This window comes from Phaethon aethereus (genome assembly GCF_964289735.1).
Source record: "Phaethon aethereus genome assembly, chromosome: 2".
NCBI classification, from domain to species: domain Eukaryota; kingdom Metazoa; phylum Chordata; class Aves; order Phaethontiformes; family Phaethontidae; genus Phaethon; species Phaethon aethereus.
In genome coordinates, this window is record NC_138582.1 from 120,067,140 (window position 1) to 120,085,615 (window position 18,476).

Sequence of the window (18,476 nt, forward strand, 5' to 3'; positions counted from 1 at the left end):
TTGTGTAGCCTGACAATTTATAACACTACCTGCCTTCTGCTGCCTGGTTATTTATGACTGGGTGGGGAGATAAAGGAAAGAAGGATAGTTGCAGGGAGGACAGCTTAATTTAAAACATTGTCACTTGCTCCCGCTAAAGTCAGGAGTCAGGTTCTCAATACACGTAACAGGTGCACTGCCTCTGAGCAGATCCACTAATAACAAAATCAATTTAAAATAAAGTGTTCCTAAAAGAAAGATGAATGAAGAGGGGACCAAAAAAAAAAAAACCAAAACCCAAGAATGGTCTTTAAGTGTGGACTGTGGCATTTCAGCTGGGTACTGCTGGCCACCGAGAGAGAAATTAAAAGTGCCCCCAGTTTCCAGCTCCATGGCAGAGCAGGGGTTATGTATCTGGGCTCTCCTAAGTGTCCTCTCACCACAAAAATGTCTTCTAAATTCCTATGTTAAAAGCCCATGCCCAGCATTATGGGTTCATATTCCATACTCAGACTCGGACCACGGCTTCAGCCTGCTGGGTCTGCCTCAAAAACTGCCCAGCAGCACAAGCGGGAATGGCCAGAGGCGGCAGGATGCTTTTAGGATCACAGACAAGAAACACGGACGGCTACAGACCATCTCTCCGTTGGGTTTACGACACACCAAGCCAAAAACGCCTCCAATGACAGACAGCAATTACACCTTAAACCTGGGGGTTAGCGAGAATGAAGTCATATCATTGTCTGGATCCAATTATGTGAACTACAAATCACCCAGGTTTGCTTTTTTATCTTTTTCTGTCCTTTCCCTCTCCACACCCACTCACCGATTCTTAACGCTTGCTGGGTAGGCGTAGCTATGCCCTTGGCTACAATAGTTTGCAAAGTGTTTTAATGCTTTAAGTATGAATGTTTAAGTATTGTTCACCTCCAAATGCACACAAACAGATCAAAACCAACATTCATTATGAATCTAACATGGGTAAATATCATCACTTTTATTTCAGAATAAAAAAACGCAGTTATCTTCCCTGGCTACATGCTCTCCTTATGGATGGTGAGAATTCATAAAATCTGCTTATGTAACATTAAAAAAAAGGGGATGTAAAAGATTCACTGAATACAGGCAGATTTTGCTCAATTCTTCATTGGCATTAATATCAGTCCAGTTCATCTCGACTGAGTTATGCTAATGTAAAAAGAAAAGCAGTCCCATTACTTTTAACTTGGACCATGGCTGCATGGCTATCCATCTATTGGAAAGAAAAAGGAACACGGTCCAGACTGTTATAAAGGTAATAAAAGTGCTGCAAGCTCAAAACTAGAATTCGTAAATCCACCATGCATGTACATTTGGAGCTTTCAGTTTCACATCAGATCTCAACAAAAACAGAAAATGCCAGAGCATTGGTCCTATTTGCCATGAGAACAGAAAGCTTCTAAAAAAACAAAAGTTGCTACCAAGAACATTGTCATGACAATCAGCAGTGACAACACAGCAATCATCCACTGTCACCAAAAGTGTTCTCAAAATAAAGCAAAGCAACAGATCGATTTGCAGGTCAAAGAGTATCATGAGATCAGGTAATATTACTGCATGACTCTGTCCTGATGAAAGGATTGTAGAATGAATTATAGAATCCGAACAGAAAATGACATGGATGATACCCACATGAACAGCATCAATAGCTGAAGAAAGAATTATTTCTACAACTGGTGCAAGCCCGCAAAGAAACACTCTTCTGATTTATTAATGCAGATTATATCCTTATCCTATGCTATCCTTATTCTAATGAAAACAGCTCTTATGCTGACCAAATAATATTTGGATTGGACATGACAACTTTCAACATTCTGGGTATGTTGTTTTTTTGTTTTGTTTTGGTTGTTTTTTCCCCAAATAATCATTACACTCAAAAAAGAAGGGAAAGCATAAACATAGTTGAAATAATTTCACTGTTATCCTCTGTTTTTAGACTTTGTTTCCATTGCTTATTTAAACACTTGTTTCCTATGTTTTCTCTCAAATTTTATTAGGATTATTTTCCAAAGATCTCACACAGGAGTACTTACTCCTCTACTTGCGACTGGAATTACTAACACCCAGCCTGCTGGCTGTAACTCAGCCAAAGGAGCACAGCCCTTTTCAGAGGGCTCTGGTGCCGATTCATTTTGGTATCAGCTACCACCCCTGTCTTACTACGCGCACGTAGCCAAAGGTGGCTGCAGGCAAGGTGTATCTGCCGCAGGACCCTGAAGCTCTTCTTCCTATACTGATTATGATGTTGAAATATGCAGAACTGCCTCCCTTCTCTAAATCCAAGCCTTCTTTTTCTTCTGCCACCCTCTCCTCCTTATCTCCCCCTCACTCCTCTCTGTTTTTGAGTAATTTTATTTCTCACCAAATGCCCCCTCCACCACTCCATTCAACAGTATCACTCACTGCATCTGCGGGACCTCACTACAATTTACAACAGTACACTTGACAGGGTAGTCCCAAATTATGTTGTTAGCTAGTACTCTAAACACCTTGGCAACATGGCCAATCCATCCGTCAGCAGAGCAGAGACCCAGGACCCAAAATGCCTTTGATAACATTTAAGCATGAAAACCGCTATAGATACAGCGGGATAGCATGTCATGTGGAAGCCCAAGGGGTTAAAAGAAGAAAATCTCAACTATTTAAATACATCTTGCTATAAACTGCATGAACACCTTTCTTTTTTTTTCTGACACTTGTCTTTTAAAAAATATATTTCTGTTTTGATGTCCCAGTTCTGAGCATATTTCACTCCTGCCAACCCACTGTTTGTGTTTTGAATAACTCAGAACAGACGAAGCGCTGGTCCAGAGACAAGAAATCCTCCAAACATCTGTCAACCACTTCAGCCCCGAGAGCCGAAAGCAAACTCCGCCGGTAGCTCTGCCCATCCTGCTGCACTCGGAGGCTGCAGGAGTTGCTAATACGCCCTTGCAGCCGGCCAGGCAGCAGAGGATGAGGGAAACGGCACGACCCAAAGCCGCAGCGGTATAGCGGCAGCCTGGGGCTCCCTGGGATGTGCAGAGTGGGGCGAGGGGAAGGTTCTAATCAGAAGTCCTGGTGGTCTTACAGTGGCACTGAACAGCAGAGGGGTCGAGCATCCTGTATCACAGGTAGGGGCCGGGAAAGGAGAAAAGAAGGAAAATTCATCCTCATGCAGAAAGCACACTTGTGATGTAGCTGTGATTTTAATGAGACCAAAGGCTTTACGCTGGCATGCTGCACAGATCCTCTACCATGGCCCTTCGAGGGTCTCACTCCCTCCTAACCAACCCCTAAGCCCTAAGGATGAGGAAAGTGAAAGTGTCTAGGCTTGAAAAATGGATAGAGGGGGCCCACGTGGATGATGGTGAGGAGAGCACCCTGGCATGTCCCACGCTAGTCTCCAGAGAGATGGTGGACCCTGCCCAGTGGTGGCGTGCCCGGGGCATGGGCAAGGGGCAAGGAGGGAGTGAAAGCAGAGCTCATGGTGCTTGGGGTCTCCCTCTCAGGCTGCCTCCTCCTGGTGCCGTGGATGGCCAGTGAGGGCAGGGCCAGGAGGAGCTGGAGGAGGAGGTTCTGTCACTTGGTGAGCCCTAGGGCAGGCTCTTCCACACGGAATGAGCTCCTGAGCTGGGGACCTGCATGCAGGAACTCATGTTTAGGGAACTGAACATGGCACCACAACCTGCTGTACAATCCCCATTTAATAGGTTTTTCTACCCATCTCTGTAGCCTAAGATTCTCTACAATCTTCGAGGTTGTACTCTGAAGACAAAACCCTTCTCCAGAGCTGACAGGGCAGATGTCCACCCCTGGTGCACTCTCCTTTCTAGATGTGCAAAATCACCAGTGGCATCTGGAGCACATCACTTTCAAAAAGCATGCTGCTCACAGATGCCAAGAAAGAGTGCTCAGGGTCAACCTTTAGCTAGATAGGTCTAAAGCTTTGCCATACTCTTCCTTTAAATCAGCAATGCCCTATGCAGCGGCAAATCTGTCCAGCACCTGAAACTCATCAGTACCAGTTTAAGAATCACAGCTAATTTTTTCTGGTTGACCCAGTGGGTCCCAGCACTGTTCACCTCCTTTCCTCACATGCCAAGACTGGCTGGTGACACCGGCAAGGGTTCATGTGCCTTTCCATCCCCACAGTCTTCCATGCGTGCACACACACTCAGGCTTCAAAAATTCACCCTTAAGTATTAGTGTAATGTGTCTGTATATATCAGTAACCTTTTCTCATATATATCCAATGCCGAGAAAGCACATATAGAGACCAGACGTATATAGACATTCAGCAAAGGCATAGGTTTCTGCAGATGAGGTTAATGACACCGTCACAACTCCTGTGCCTGTGTTGGAGGGGTTAGCACAGCAGGCCGGCATCCTGACATGAACTCATCAAGTGGCATTTCTTACGGAAAGAGAGCGGACAGCCATCCCCTCCTTGCTCTTACGACAAGAATGGGCTTTGCTTTCTTTTCCAAGCATTGTATTTTGACATCCATTTGCCATCAGAATTAAAGCCTCCAGAAGGTTTCCTGGCCTTTCAGCAGATGCTAAGCCCTTTAACATTGCCTGTGAATGTGACAGATACACTCAATATAATCACAAAGCGACGATAAGAGTAAGAGAACCTCGAAAGACCATTTAGAGTTACAGCCTTGGGGAAAAAAAAAAAATAGCGTGAGCAGGATGCAGAATGTATTGCTGAGCGACAAAGTCATACCCAAGTCCTTCAGCTGCATTTGCTTGTTTGTTCACAGGAACAGCTAAGGTGTCTCATTGAGTGAAATACATCATGTCCCTGAAGATGGCGGCACTATCGGATTCCTGTTGCTGTCTTGAGAAGTGGGACAGCAGAGAGCAGTAGGAGACACAGATAAAATAATGACACTCAATATTTAAATTCAGTGGCAACTGGAAATTAATTAGTAGTGCTGCAACCACATTAGGCTTGGAAAGAAGAGGCAGGCTTCAACTTTTATCATCTGTAACTAACACTGTTTTATCTAGTTGCTTCTGCATCTTAGATATGATAGAAATTTTTTTTAAAAATCTGCACAGAAGTGAAACAATGAAATGGTATTTCTATGTGCAAACCAGTTAATTATCTAGGGCAAAATAACATGAAAAAGGGGCAGCACAGCTTCATCAAGCAAAAGTCTAAACTTTGATAGAAGTAAATAGAACATTCTGTTAGACTAAGAAAGACATGCACAATTGAAAACTAAAAAGAGATCCTGGGATTTAATGTCTATTTTAAAAGGTAATAATAGTTAGAAGGCTGGTTTTGCTTGGTTTCTTAAATTAAATGAGCATGTCTCAATCTTTGTGAAAGAAAAAACAAATTAAAACATAGTTGTTTCTTAGCTAAAATAATTCAACAATTAACAAGTGGAAGAAACTGGGCCAGGTTGACTCTGAACCAGTTGTACGTTGCAAAGAAATAATAATCCAGAGTGTAAAGCATCATGATATGGAAGGAGCTAAACTCTACTCTTGGCTCCATCACAGACTTTTCGTGTGACCTTAATTAGGGCATATTCTTTCAGCCTCAGTTTCCCCAGCCGTAAAAGCGCTCAGGCTTATGAATGCTTATTTTAATGTTAAACGCAGCACTTCCTGAACCCAGATAGCGTCTGCTTTCCAAACTGGAAGCTGTTGGTGTGTGGGAAGAGCAGCACTGGGCTCTGAAAGACCAGTGTAAGCTCACATTCAGTTTTCAAGCATCCTCTGCTCAGGTAACCAGGGTGTAAGCTACCTGTAACTTGTATTTCTTAAACAGAGATTACGATATTTTTCAAGTAAATTTTTTTTCCCCCTGAAAGAGCCACTAACTTTCCCTTATAGGAACCAGCTCTTTGGTCCTCTTCTGCTTTGGAGATTCGCCTTGCCATGTGTGGTGCGAATTAGATGCAGTTTTCTCTTCTTAACTACAGCTTTGAAATCATCAGTTTGACTGCTGCTGCTTGTTGTGGAATTGAAATGCAGATCAGCCACGTGGCTTATCACAACTTGTAATGCTCTCTCTCTTCAATGTGCAACAACCATCTATAGCACCTACTGCTCACATCTGTCAAGGCTTTCATGTATGTATGGATATACGTATGCATACACAAACATATATACGTGTATACATATCCATCACCATTCATATATTGTCCAGTTCTTGATAGTGCTATTCAGCAAAGGGTGAAGGGGTCACAGTCGTCCTTTTAAAACACAGCTCAGCAGGACCTGTGATGAACTTCTCTATTCATGACTATCTTAAAAACCAGGACCCAACTGGCTGCCAGGTTCTCACAGACCGATCCATCCATCCATCCCAGGGCAGCAATGAAAGGCACGATGGCCACGCAGCCCTCACAGAGGAGCTGCTCCCTGACACGGGTTACAACAAACGTATTCTGTCCTAAATATTGCCAGGCAAATCTCAGCCTGAAAGAGAAACTCCAAAATCTTTTCTATGAAATACCTTCAGTATTTAAAGAGAAAACAAAAAGGTATATGGGCAGCTATTCAAAGTGGTGGTTGAGGGTACAGCTGAGCAACTCCAGTCATCCTTGCAGATGTCATTAGATGTGTGACACTAGGCAGAGGTATAAATGAGAGGAATCTTAGTTGTCTATTTTTTAAGACATGAGAAATGTTTTCAAATGTTCCTAAATTCAATGCCTCTCACAGGCACAGATCTCAGTTTTGACCATGGGGTAAATGGTGGACAAAAAGCCTATCTGCAATGTTCACTCTTTGTCTTGAAAAGGAGCCTATATTGAACTGGTGGTGAGCCCCTCGAATGGAAGTGATTAAGCCCTCACAACAGAAAGACAGCCTTGGTATGAATTCGTTAAGTCAGCAAAACCCATTGACGAGCCTGGGAAGCCATTTGATTCCTGGACCTCTGTTGCAATAGCGACTGCCCAGCAATCATCAGCACTCCAGAAACTCGCTCTTGCTTTTTCATCCCTTTGCATCTTGCTGGTCCCCACTGATGTTGCACAGCAACTCATGTACACAGGAATATTTATTATCCAAGTTACTTTATTGTCACTGATTTTTCTTGCCCAGTTACAACTAGTAACCTCTTTCACCAGCTGAGGTGTTTGAGACCTCGCAGAGGCTCGCTGCAGCATGGACCCGTCAGCTCTCTAGCCTGTCACTTTTTTGGCATATTCTAAGAGAGACTTTATGTGGGCATCTGGATAAATATAATTCTTCCCTCATCCCTGGGAAAGTAGGAGTCTTCCTTGGGCCATCTGTGGGAACTGAAGGGTGCATGGGATTTCAAGCAGAAGAGGAGTTTACGTGTAAAGAACAGTGCTCTGGGAAATGGGAACGCTAGAAACTATTCATCCAGTGGCACTAGAAGGACATACATTTATGCATACAATCAGTCTGCAGGAACATTAAATCACTCACTATATTATTTTTCATGTGAAACTTCTCCTTTGTACATTACGCTCTATGTTCCCACAAGTAGTTTGTGATAGGACAAGAATTACTTTAGGCAGACGTTCTGCAGGAAAAGCAGAACACATACCATTGTTTCAGATCTCGATTATGCAGATTGGCTTCACTCGTAAGGAAATTAACTCTATGCCACAGCTGTGGGGACTAAAATTACAGAACAATTGATATTTTGAAAACTTTGAAAATCTGCCAAAGGAGATTACATGACTGAACAACAGCTTTTGTAGAATCAAAGTAAAATATTTCACTAATGAATTTGTTTAGTGTTTTGTTTAAAACTTTAATTGGTGAGTTTATTCTGATATACCCAACAATTTGTCCAACCACATATAGTTTAGAAATTCCTGTTAAATGAAGAACAAATGAAGAAAGTAATTGCTCATTTTCTAGGCCTAATACACAAAGCAACCTTTTACTGAACATTTTAAAATATTCTTTTAACTTTTTTTTCCCTGATCATTTTGAGTTCTGTAGTACATCTGATATGGGAAAAAAACCCCAAACCACAAGACCCATCCCATACAGTGTTTTAGCCTAGACACAAGGAGGAAATGGAGGAAGCCTTAGGAAAAAAAGTAGAATCAAAAGTGTAAAAACGACTTTGAATATCTTTGAAGGATTTAGGATCCTTACAGATTCCATCTATTATGAAAATAACTGTTACTTATAGCCCCAGGACTGTGCCTTGGTATGGTAAGAAATTTCTGTGCATCAATGCCCTAAAAAGGACAGCAGCAAGCTGGGACCACTGATGGTAAGCAGTCAGAGAAGAGCAGCCAGATAAAAAGCAGCCCACGAACCCATCCCCAGGCACCCTCGTGACGGAGCAGTCACCAACAACCCAGAAGCTACAGCAATGCAACTCGATAAGAGTTTCAGCAAACTGGCTTCCAGATATCAGACCTGCTGATGTGGGTATGATTCACATTCATTATACTTGAATTATTCCAAGCACCTCTGAACTGCTGCCTCGAACGTCACCTCCATCAGCTCAGTCACTCAGTTTTAGCGCTGTTCCTTTGCTTCCTCCAAATGGAGCGACACAAAGAAATAAACGTGCTGCATCCAGCGTATTCAGCTTACAAAACTAACTGATGCCAGCGAGGCTGGTCACATAAACTCGTCATGAGATTGCTTCGGAAGAGACCTGTACTAAAGGATTCAATAGCTAGGTAATCGCCTTATGCCAGCAAGGGCAAGAGGGAAGGAAATAATTCTATTATTTCTTTTTCCACCACCACTTCTTCTCTCTTTTGTGGAAGGAAAACAGGAAGTTCTAGCTGTTCATGAAAACAGAGAAATTAAGCAAAAATAGTGTTATATTTTATAAAACAGAGCAGTTGTCAAGTCATATCATTCAGTTATTCATTATTGCAGCTACTGTAATCAGAAGCCAGCACTTTACAATCTAGGACAGCCATGCTTTCTTTGCTGCTTAATACTACAGGCAGTGCCTCATACCATAAACCTACTATTCATTATAGGGAACAAGCGACAGCTTCTTTCCCTAAGCAGGCCAAGATTACTTAAGTCTAAAATGCCATACCCTGCCAACACAGGTGTACAGAAAGAAGTTCATTTACTGAAAGGCTTGGTAATACACAAAAATACCCACTGTCCAAAGTTGATATTCAGAAAAGAAAAAAAACCACAATTGAAACCAGCCAAAAAGGTTTGATGCTCAGCTGATAAAAAGTTAATCATCCTCCATTTGTTTCATTGGCACCATACTATTTAAGACCTTCAGAAGGTAAGTCACCGCACCTGTAGTTCACAGACTATTTGGCATGTGGGCTCCGTAGCCACAGAAAGGCATTTGTAGGATGCTCTTGCTGTGTTGTTGCCAGTCTCTCCTCTCGTATAACTGTGATTGAGATACAGCATGTGGCACAGCAATGTAGGGATGCGAGAGGTGCAATGTACAGCGAGCAGCTAAAATGACTGACTTCAGTTATAGAAAGGTTTCACCTAGACCACTGAACTCAGTCTAATTATGTGCATTTTTTCTTCATGCTAATAGATCCCTTTAGTATAGCCCCTTTCAAGTGCTGGTGTCGAGCATATCATTTATGAGACAGAATCTGCTGAAAGAGAGGCAGGTGTATTATATAATGCCACATGCACAAGAGAGAAGTGAGGCTGGAGCTGGAAATTCCTGCTGTACCTTAGGATGCTTTCTCCTGATTCAAGCTCTATTTATTTTTTTTTTTTTTTATCCCTTTTTCTCCCACTCAGGGAAATGACAAATGTTTACAAAACACCCCACTTTGTCCATTTTAAGTCAGAGCAGGAAAACATTTGCTGACCCAGACGTATAAATTACATCACTACCTAATGAACTGTTGCAGAACTCATTTGAATGTAGCTGACTTTGTGAGCTGCGTGAATTTTCCAGTGATTTAGACAGGAGTAGCTCAGGGTAGACAATATTAATTTAGGGATGACTCATTATGTTCAGTACCAGTCTGAGGCCTAATGACTTGATTCAAATTAATTTAAATCACTGGGGAGAAAAAAATAATACTAAAATTACACATACGGCAGAATATCAAAACAATCTTTTCCAAGATCCAAAGCACTTAGAGGCTTGTCATTGGTAGGCTGAAATTTTCTTTTTCACATTGTATCATATGGGCACAATCTTTCTTGAGTGCAATGGTAGAGACTGCATTGATTAGATTCACGGCAGCCCCATCTTAGTCCTGCTGAGGCAGAGATGTCTGGGGTTCAGAAAGTTTTTGTGCCAACTAGAGAAAGGTTCCTGCCACTGCCTGATACAGGTGATATTTTGGAGTAGGCAAAGAGAGAGACGGACAAATTCTAGCTGATCCCTGATGCAAGAGAAAGGAGGATTGAGGGGAATAAGATAGGGATCAGAGTTATGTTTTTCTCTTCTTTGGCTAATATGATGGAGAGCTTTTAACACTTCAGTGTGGAATCAGGATAGCCTTGGGTTGTCTTCACATACATCAGGCCAAAGAGACCCAAAGCCTCTGGGACCTGCTACTCAGATATATTTGCTCCATTTATGCGTTTGTGGAGAACTCCTGGAGAAGTCTGCAAGTGAGATAAACCTTTCCATGCTAGCAAGCTGAACCAAAGTCAGCAGATTATTTATTTGCAGAGGTGTCCCTGAGTTAGGTAAACAGAAAGTGCTGTCATGATTTATTCATTGCATCTCCTTCCATGCCTACCCTGAGGACAAAATCACCCATGTATTCTCATCCAGCAAAACGGAGGAGAGCAGGATCAAAGCAGTTGCATTGGGTTTATACAGCATTCTGGGCAAGAGTCAATTTAACCCTTGTGAAACACCTACCATAAGCCATGTCACGCGATGTTCACCTATAGTACATGTTCAGCAGGAGGGTCTTTTTTTGTAGTTTGTTCCGTATAGCATTCATGCCCAGCTGTCAGTATGATACCTCTTACAGTGGGGTTGTTGTAGGGAAGGGGAATATGAAGCAAGGGGGGAAAAAAACCCACAAACTTGTTGAAAATAGAGGAGACACACCTTCACAAATCTGCATTCACCAGAAGTTGTTTGTCTCATGGATGTTTTGATCCTAGGCTGCTGAAGGATACTTTATTCTCCTCTCCTTCAGAATACCTGGAGGGAGGATTACTTCTCTTTACCTTCTGAAAGATCACTGATAATCATTCAGATGGAGGTGCAACAGGGAAATTCTTCATGCTTCTGCTTTTGCAAAGTATAAAGAAGCCTTTTAATTAGGAGCTTGCTCACTTGCATTTTAAGCACAGGACGAAATACATACCAGCTCAGTGAACTGGTGCCTTTGCATACTGAGCCACGTGGCTTGCCATGCTCTTGAATTCTTGAGTGACTGGAGACCTGATGCAGTCCTCTGTTCCCCACGCTACAGCAACCTGGGCTCAAATCCCCAAACAACAGGATTAGGGGACTAAAAGGAGCTGTAGCTATATAAAGTGGGCTGGAGAAAGCAATATGGAGTTGTGATCAACAGGTTGGTGAGGGGGGCAGGGAACGACTGTAACTCAGTCACTTTTCTGCATCTCAGTTTCCCTCTCAGTAAACTGGAACTCATGATATTAATCTCCTTTGCAAAGTACTGATGGGAAGTGCCATGTAAAGTCTTTTCTGACTACGTGTAAGTAAAAGACGGAATTTAAGATTAGCCCACGTTCAGGCTGACTGGCGACCGAAGGCAGTGTTTTAACAAAAGTCTCCAAAGATAAACACCTACAAAAGAAACTTATTGCAGCATGTATTCCTCTACAAAAAGCTGACTTTTAAATGCTTGCTTACACTTCACTGGCTGAATTGGCTCCTTCGCTTGGTAAAAATCAAATTTCCCACTAGTTCTGCTGCATGATTTTCAACTCTTCAGATTCCTCCTTTGCTGCAAGCCAGTCAGTGCATCCAGCCTTAGCTTGTACAACCTACAAATTGTTTGCATGCTTCACTGTATTCACCAAGGCTTCACAGCTCTGATTGCAACTCTTGCACAATTTCCCATAAAAAGATGAATGACCTAAGCCTCAAACTCAGGGTCTGTCCAGCTGCACACAAAAAATACTACTGCACAAACACTGTCAGTGGCTGCATGATCCACGGTGGTTAGTCGAAGAGATTTCATAACCATCTGACTCTCGTTTTCAGCAGCCTATATCCAATTCATTAGGAGAAGCTGGTAAATGTCAGCCCTACAAACAGGACAAAAAAATGATTCAGTCCTCTCTATATAATCTGTCTAATAAATTCAATAGGTGTCACTTTTGTGGAAGGGTCTATATACCTCAGCAGTAATTTGTCACCAAGAAACAGTTTCAGGGCGTTTCACAGTTGTGTGTCAGTGTTTATTTCAGGTCTTATCTTCAATGAACATTTCTTGCTAAGAGAAATTAATTCCTTGCATCTGTCACTATAGGAACAAAGCAAATGCACTTTATGCAGAAGGCCCATTATTCAGTACATTAGGCACTGACATGACAGTTCTCCTCATCCCACAGTTGCACACAACAATAAGTAACCTCACTCATCACTAAGACTTGCAAAATTTAATATTATGGGGGTAGGTATTTTCTTTCTTTTTTATTTTTTGGTAGTACTTTCAAATAGTTTAACCCTGACAAAAGACCCAGCCCCAAACCAAAAAAATCCCACCCCTCCACTAAATGCTGCATCACTGTTTCAATTCAACGTGACAGATTTAAGCAATTTGAAAAGCAGTGGTAAGACAGAAAAATAGCAGAGGGCTTATTAAGGGGACAAGACTTCTAAACTACACCAAAGTATACTGGAAATTATTTGAAATGAGCAGATCTGTCTGCAGCATGACTTTTGCTCAACTCTGACCTTTCGATCCTAGCCTGCCCTCAAATACAACTGCCTAAGTAAATTCCAAATCAAGACAAGTTGTTGTGGACAACTTCCTACAAGAAATAATTAGATATTAAAAATTCAGTTACAACACCTCAGGATATAATTAAAAACAGGCGAAAGAAAGGAAATGTTAGAAATGCCAGGAAATAAAAGCAATGACCTGCTCATCTGATGTTTGCTGCAACGAGGAGGAACCAGGGAGAGGCACATACAGGAGCTTTTCAATCAACTGGAGGAAAGCGAGAAATGGAGGAGGAAAAAAAAATACATTTTTACTTTGTGATCCGAGTTACTGCTTTCCTGAAACATGACCATACTGTACAAACTGCTAGGTGGTGAAATTAAGCAAGCACAATAGTTACATTATGCACTCTGAATATTTGGAAAAAACACATAAGCACAGAACAGTCACTGAATAAGAAAGGCAGTTCATTCTAGCTGCATGTTGCACCCATTTTTTCTCAGTGATGCCAGCAAATATATTAATTCTGAAAACCTGCTTGCTAATCGTTTTGAGCAAACACCGGAGGAAACTCAATTGGGATGCATTTAAGCAGACACCACAGGAAGCTCATGCTGGGACAAGCCCGCAGACAGTCAAAGAGTTATTTTCATCTGATTTGAGACAGAAAAAACATCACATGACTCACAAATCCAGTCAGAGATAACCAACATAATATAAATTGCAGATCACCACAGTGCAAAAGACCTCCTGTATTATGAAGATATTGGCTGCGAATGCTAGAAACATGATGCAGAACAAGATATTCTGCACACCTCAGAATTAACGATGCCCGTTTTCTTAAGGGTTTGTGCCATACGTTTGCTTGTGCGGCTGCCATACTTATCCTAACAGTTATAATTTATCTTAACAGTTCTAGCTTATTTTCAATGTCTCCTGCTCCTGGGCTATGCTGCCATTCCTCCTTCCCCTCCTCTATGGCCTCCAATCCCTCTGCAGTTCCCTCCTACATCCCTCAGCTATCGATTACACTTCAATATATCATGATGAACAGATTTGGCCTTTGCTTGTGGGTGGCAGGCACAATGGTTTGTTCGGGGTTTTTTTCCCCTTTATTAGGCACTAATAAGACTACTTCTTCTCATTTGCCATCAAGTTTCACTCAATACATAGGAATCTATATTTCTGAGACATCCATGCCCTTATTAAAGTTCAGGAAAAATCAGCGAACAGGCTCAGGAAAAACTCAATGGTGCTATTGTAAAACCAGGCTAAAACGAACTAGAAAACCATCAGTGAACTATGACCATTTCTAGCTTAATTCTTGGGTCAAAACAGGAAGTTATAGTCAGTGAAAATTAATCTTGTGTCATTAATTTCATGTCAGTATTTGCAACCAGACTGGACTTTGCAATACATATAGCTTAAACTGTTCCATAGTTTTCCTTAATTAAACCAGCTAGTTTTTTCCCTCATGTAAGTTCTTGGAAGACCCCCAAAGTCGTTCTGCCTCTTCCGCTCTCGACAACCACTTTATGGCAGCCTGGGACAAATAGAGGTACCCTGTGCACCGCAGCCCCTCTCACCAGCTGTGCCCCAAGGACATACAGCCTTCACCTCAAGTGTTTACATGCAACACAGTGTTCAAATACCTCAGTTTACTTGCTTTAAACCAAAGAAATAGTGTAAAGCAGCTCTAACCCTTGTTGAAAAAAAAACAAACTCCTCAAAAATGTTGGGTTTTGATCAGTAATATTCCACTCATCTACTTGAAATCTAACAGTTAAACATAACTGTCTATTAGCTGCAATTGCTTTTTTTTTTTTTTGGTCACAACATTTTTCAGTAATTTCTCTCTGCTCTGAATTAGCAAAGGCCGCTGAATGTTTTCTTAATGACTAGCATATAATCCCTGAAGCACTGTGCAGCTGTTTTTCTCCCTCCTATTTAAATTTCTAAAAAAATATTTGAAACTCTAAATGAAGGAAGAATTGTTCTGGGGTTTGCCGAGTTTCCACTGTTTTTTAACAGTCTCCATTTCTTTAGCTAGATCCTGAGTCATTCCAGAAATATCCAAGCAGTTCCTACACCAGGGGTCCTTTGGACCACACAATCACAGTTGCAAAATAACATGTTTTTCTGTTTCCAGACGAATTTCATGCACTCCAGGTTAAGGAACTGCTGTTATTTCCCCTTTGCCTTTATACTCATATGTTCATATACATTTCCCTTGCCTCTCAGGTCCCATTACTCTATGAGTTCTTCAGCACTGGCTGCCTCTCTTCTTGGGCACGAGCCTCGCACTGAGGTGTGTCTCCTGACACATGGAGGAACCAACTCGGCTGGTGTCTCGAGGTGTTACTGCCACGAACACCACCCAAACGCACGTGGATGCGGAAGTGCAACCAGTCTCATTTAGAGGAGAACTTTTGAAGACCACACAGAATACAGTGGTATTTTAACTACTTGGAAAACAACATCTTTTTAGCTTAATTGGATTTTTTTTTAATTAATATACTGGTTTCTAAGTGTCTGAAAGAAAAAGATTATTTTCCAAGCCAGTCAGAGTGTTTCTATTCATCACTTGAGTTCATGTTTTCTTTGCTGAGTTAATATTTTGCCATTCTTAAATGCTCTAAATTTTAAAATTCATTTGTCCCCCTCTCTAACTACTGCCAAATGAGACTGCTAGTAGCTTAAAATTCCAGAAACAGGCTGTCGGTTCAACAATATTTTACTGCCTATTGTTTAAATCCAATTATTTAGTATCCCTGGAATAATGACAATGGATTTATACATATAGTGATGATTTTATATTTATTGCCTTAAACTTTGTTCTTTCATAATCACCTTAGTGTTCAAAAATCACTGTCAAGCCATTAGTCAGTCACAGGTTCATAAAACATAATTTGATTAAATTTATTACAAAAATAGTGAAAGGGTGGGTTTTTTTCCATCCTGCTTTAACACAACAATGAAGAGATGCCATGCACAACAATTCCCTCCTCCACAACAATTCGCACAGAAATGTTCTTTGTTTGCAAAGCTTCTTTGTCCTGTGATGCTTAATTAAGGATATAATGGAGAATATTACAGTCATTTTAGAGCAGTTTGGAAGTAATGATGCCTGAGGGAAAGCATGGAGTTCTGTTTAACTCAACTCAACATGCAAGTGTTGGCAATGGCCTTTACAAATGGACCCTATTGCTGTCACAATTTTCAGAAATAATTTGTAGTCCCGTCCCGTCCCCCCCCAATAACTGCACTTTTTAATTTCTTAGGTGCCATGCTTCTCAGCAGGATAAAATTGCATTTTGTAAAAGCTTATCTTTCTCCCTTAACAAACAGCATGCCGTGAAATCATTTTACGTTGGCATTAAGTTTTCTTCCCAGAGGCCAGTAACCCCTATTGCAGGTTGTATGCCACACATGTCAAGTTAGTCATGTGGTTTGCAGAAGCACGATAGCCGCTTATGCTGAATAAAGAAGATCTAGAGGTGGATTTCATCCAGGAATCAACCAGCTAAATTTCCATGAAGACACACTGCAGTTTTATGGGCTTTCAAGAGGAAGAGCTCTCACGACCTCAGTCTGGTTCTGAGGAAGACCAGGGTGGGGTTGTGACTCAGCCACAAGGCATAGCCATGTCAGACCAGGCTGTAGTATGCAGCAACGGAAATAAGGATACGGCCACTATCAAGTTGCAGTCCCTGGGTCCCTGGCTGGCATTGGCATGGTTGGCAGGTCCTCATGACTGGTTTCCACGTGAGTGTTTTGTCCAAGCTTCTTCTCCTGTTATATAGTCCCTGCCTTACCCAGCCTTCTCAGGCTTTACTGAGACTAAAAGGGGATTTTTTTATATGCATGGCCTTACTATAAAGGTTTCCAACATATATATTTTTTCCATTTAAAGCATGTTTTCATAAAGGGTATTTGGACTGTAGTAAAATAATGAGTTTTCATGAGTACTCTACAGAGAAACTATACACCACAGGTTAGCATGAGGGGAGATGAGGTACTTCTTCTAATGGATATTTTAAATGTGTCTCAAACTCAAAGTTGTTATTTTTTTAGCAATGTAAGGTTTTTATTCTGATTCCTTAAATTCTCAATTACAGCACCTCAAACATGCAAGTCTGCTCCCACGCATTTCTTCAGGAAAAGGAGTCCCTGGACCGCGGTGAGCCAGGCTCACATGCTGGAGCAACGGAAGACTGTCCACAATCCAAAATATTTTCCTAAATCCAAGCGAAATCTCTCCAACGTAGTTTGTGTTTCACATTCACTTATCTCCTCTGTCAGAACTGGTAAATTTTGATGCATAAATCTATGCTGGATTGTGGCCTTTAAACTCCTTTTTCCCAAGGCAAGGCTGCCAGGCATACGGCAGCTAGTTTCACTCTCTTCTTACTAAAGGCAGGTCACAGTTGCAAGCTTTCTTCTCCAAGAGTTAGTACCTCTTGAAATCTTTTGTTAGTGAAATAGTACAACCAATGGGTCCATTTGAAAGCTTACTAGAAAGACAGGTCAAGCAAAGAGGAAAATTTCTCCAAATCCTTTCCACAGATAGGACACAACGTTAAAAATATTAGTAAGTCAATGAAATCAGCAGGAAAACCTCCAGAGAAGATTTTTCAGGTGAGCCCTTAAAGACCAAATATGAGTGCCGTGCAAAAGTAAAAATGTAAAATCTGGCACTCCGAAGCACAAGTGTCTGGATAAACATCTCCCACCCGTCTGGTGACACCAGCTTGAGGCAAGCATGTGCCCAGCACATCTAAGGCTCAAGGTGCATAATGCAGGGGGAACAAATTTGATCACAACTCTGGCTGCTATACATTTTTCTACCTGCCCTTATTTATGAGCATTGAAATGGTCCCCCTCAAAGCAGGGCCACATATTCATTTTTTATTTTGATACTTCCCCACCCCAAGACCGGCATATTGCTTCTTGGGCTAAAGAAATGAAATAAAATAAATTTTGGAGCCATGCACTGCAGGGCACTTCACATTAAACAGAAGACACTACAGGCAACTAGATAGCACTAATAGCACCTGAGGCAATTTCCTTTCCTATGTTTCTTGTCAGTTGCCAGCTGGAGCCTGGGCTAAAAATAGCCTTGCCATGACAGAATAATGAATCCCAACGATAAGTGTATTTCGTGGCAACGCAATGAGGTCGTTATCTATGCGTTAATGGATGAATGGGGTGGTAAAGGGGGGGAAACTGTTATTGGGTGGTACAATAAAAAGGCAGAATGAATGAAAAATGTGAACAAGTGTTACTCAAAAGGGTCTGAAAATCATAGCCTGCTTTCCTGTTTATGTTAGTGTAGGAATAATTTACATGACATTAAAAATTGAAAATACTCATAAGAAATTCTTCTTAGCTAGTAATTTGTCTGCATGAGCAATTACTGCTTTCTTGGCTCTGTGAAATTATTCTGTTTTATAGGACATTGCAATAATTGTACCATATATCTGATAGTTAGAGTACCACTAACAGTAAAGGAAGCATATTCCAAAGCTAATCTACCAAAAAAAGAAAAAAACCCAACAGGAGGAATCCCTACACCAAACAAAAATCTCTAGAGGAAGTCACTCAAATCCAGAAGTTCTGAACTACTTGTTCCTCAAAATATTTTCCCCCTTCAAAAGTTCAAATAAAGAAAAACAG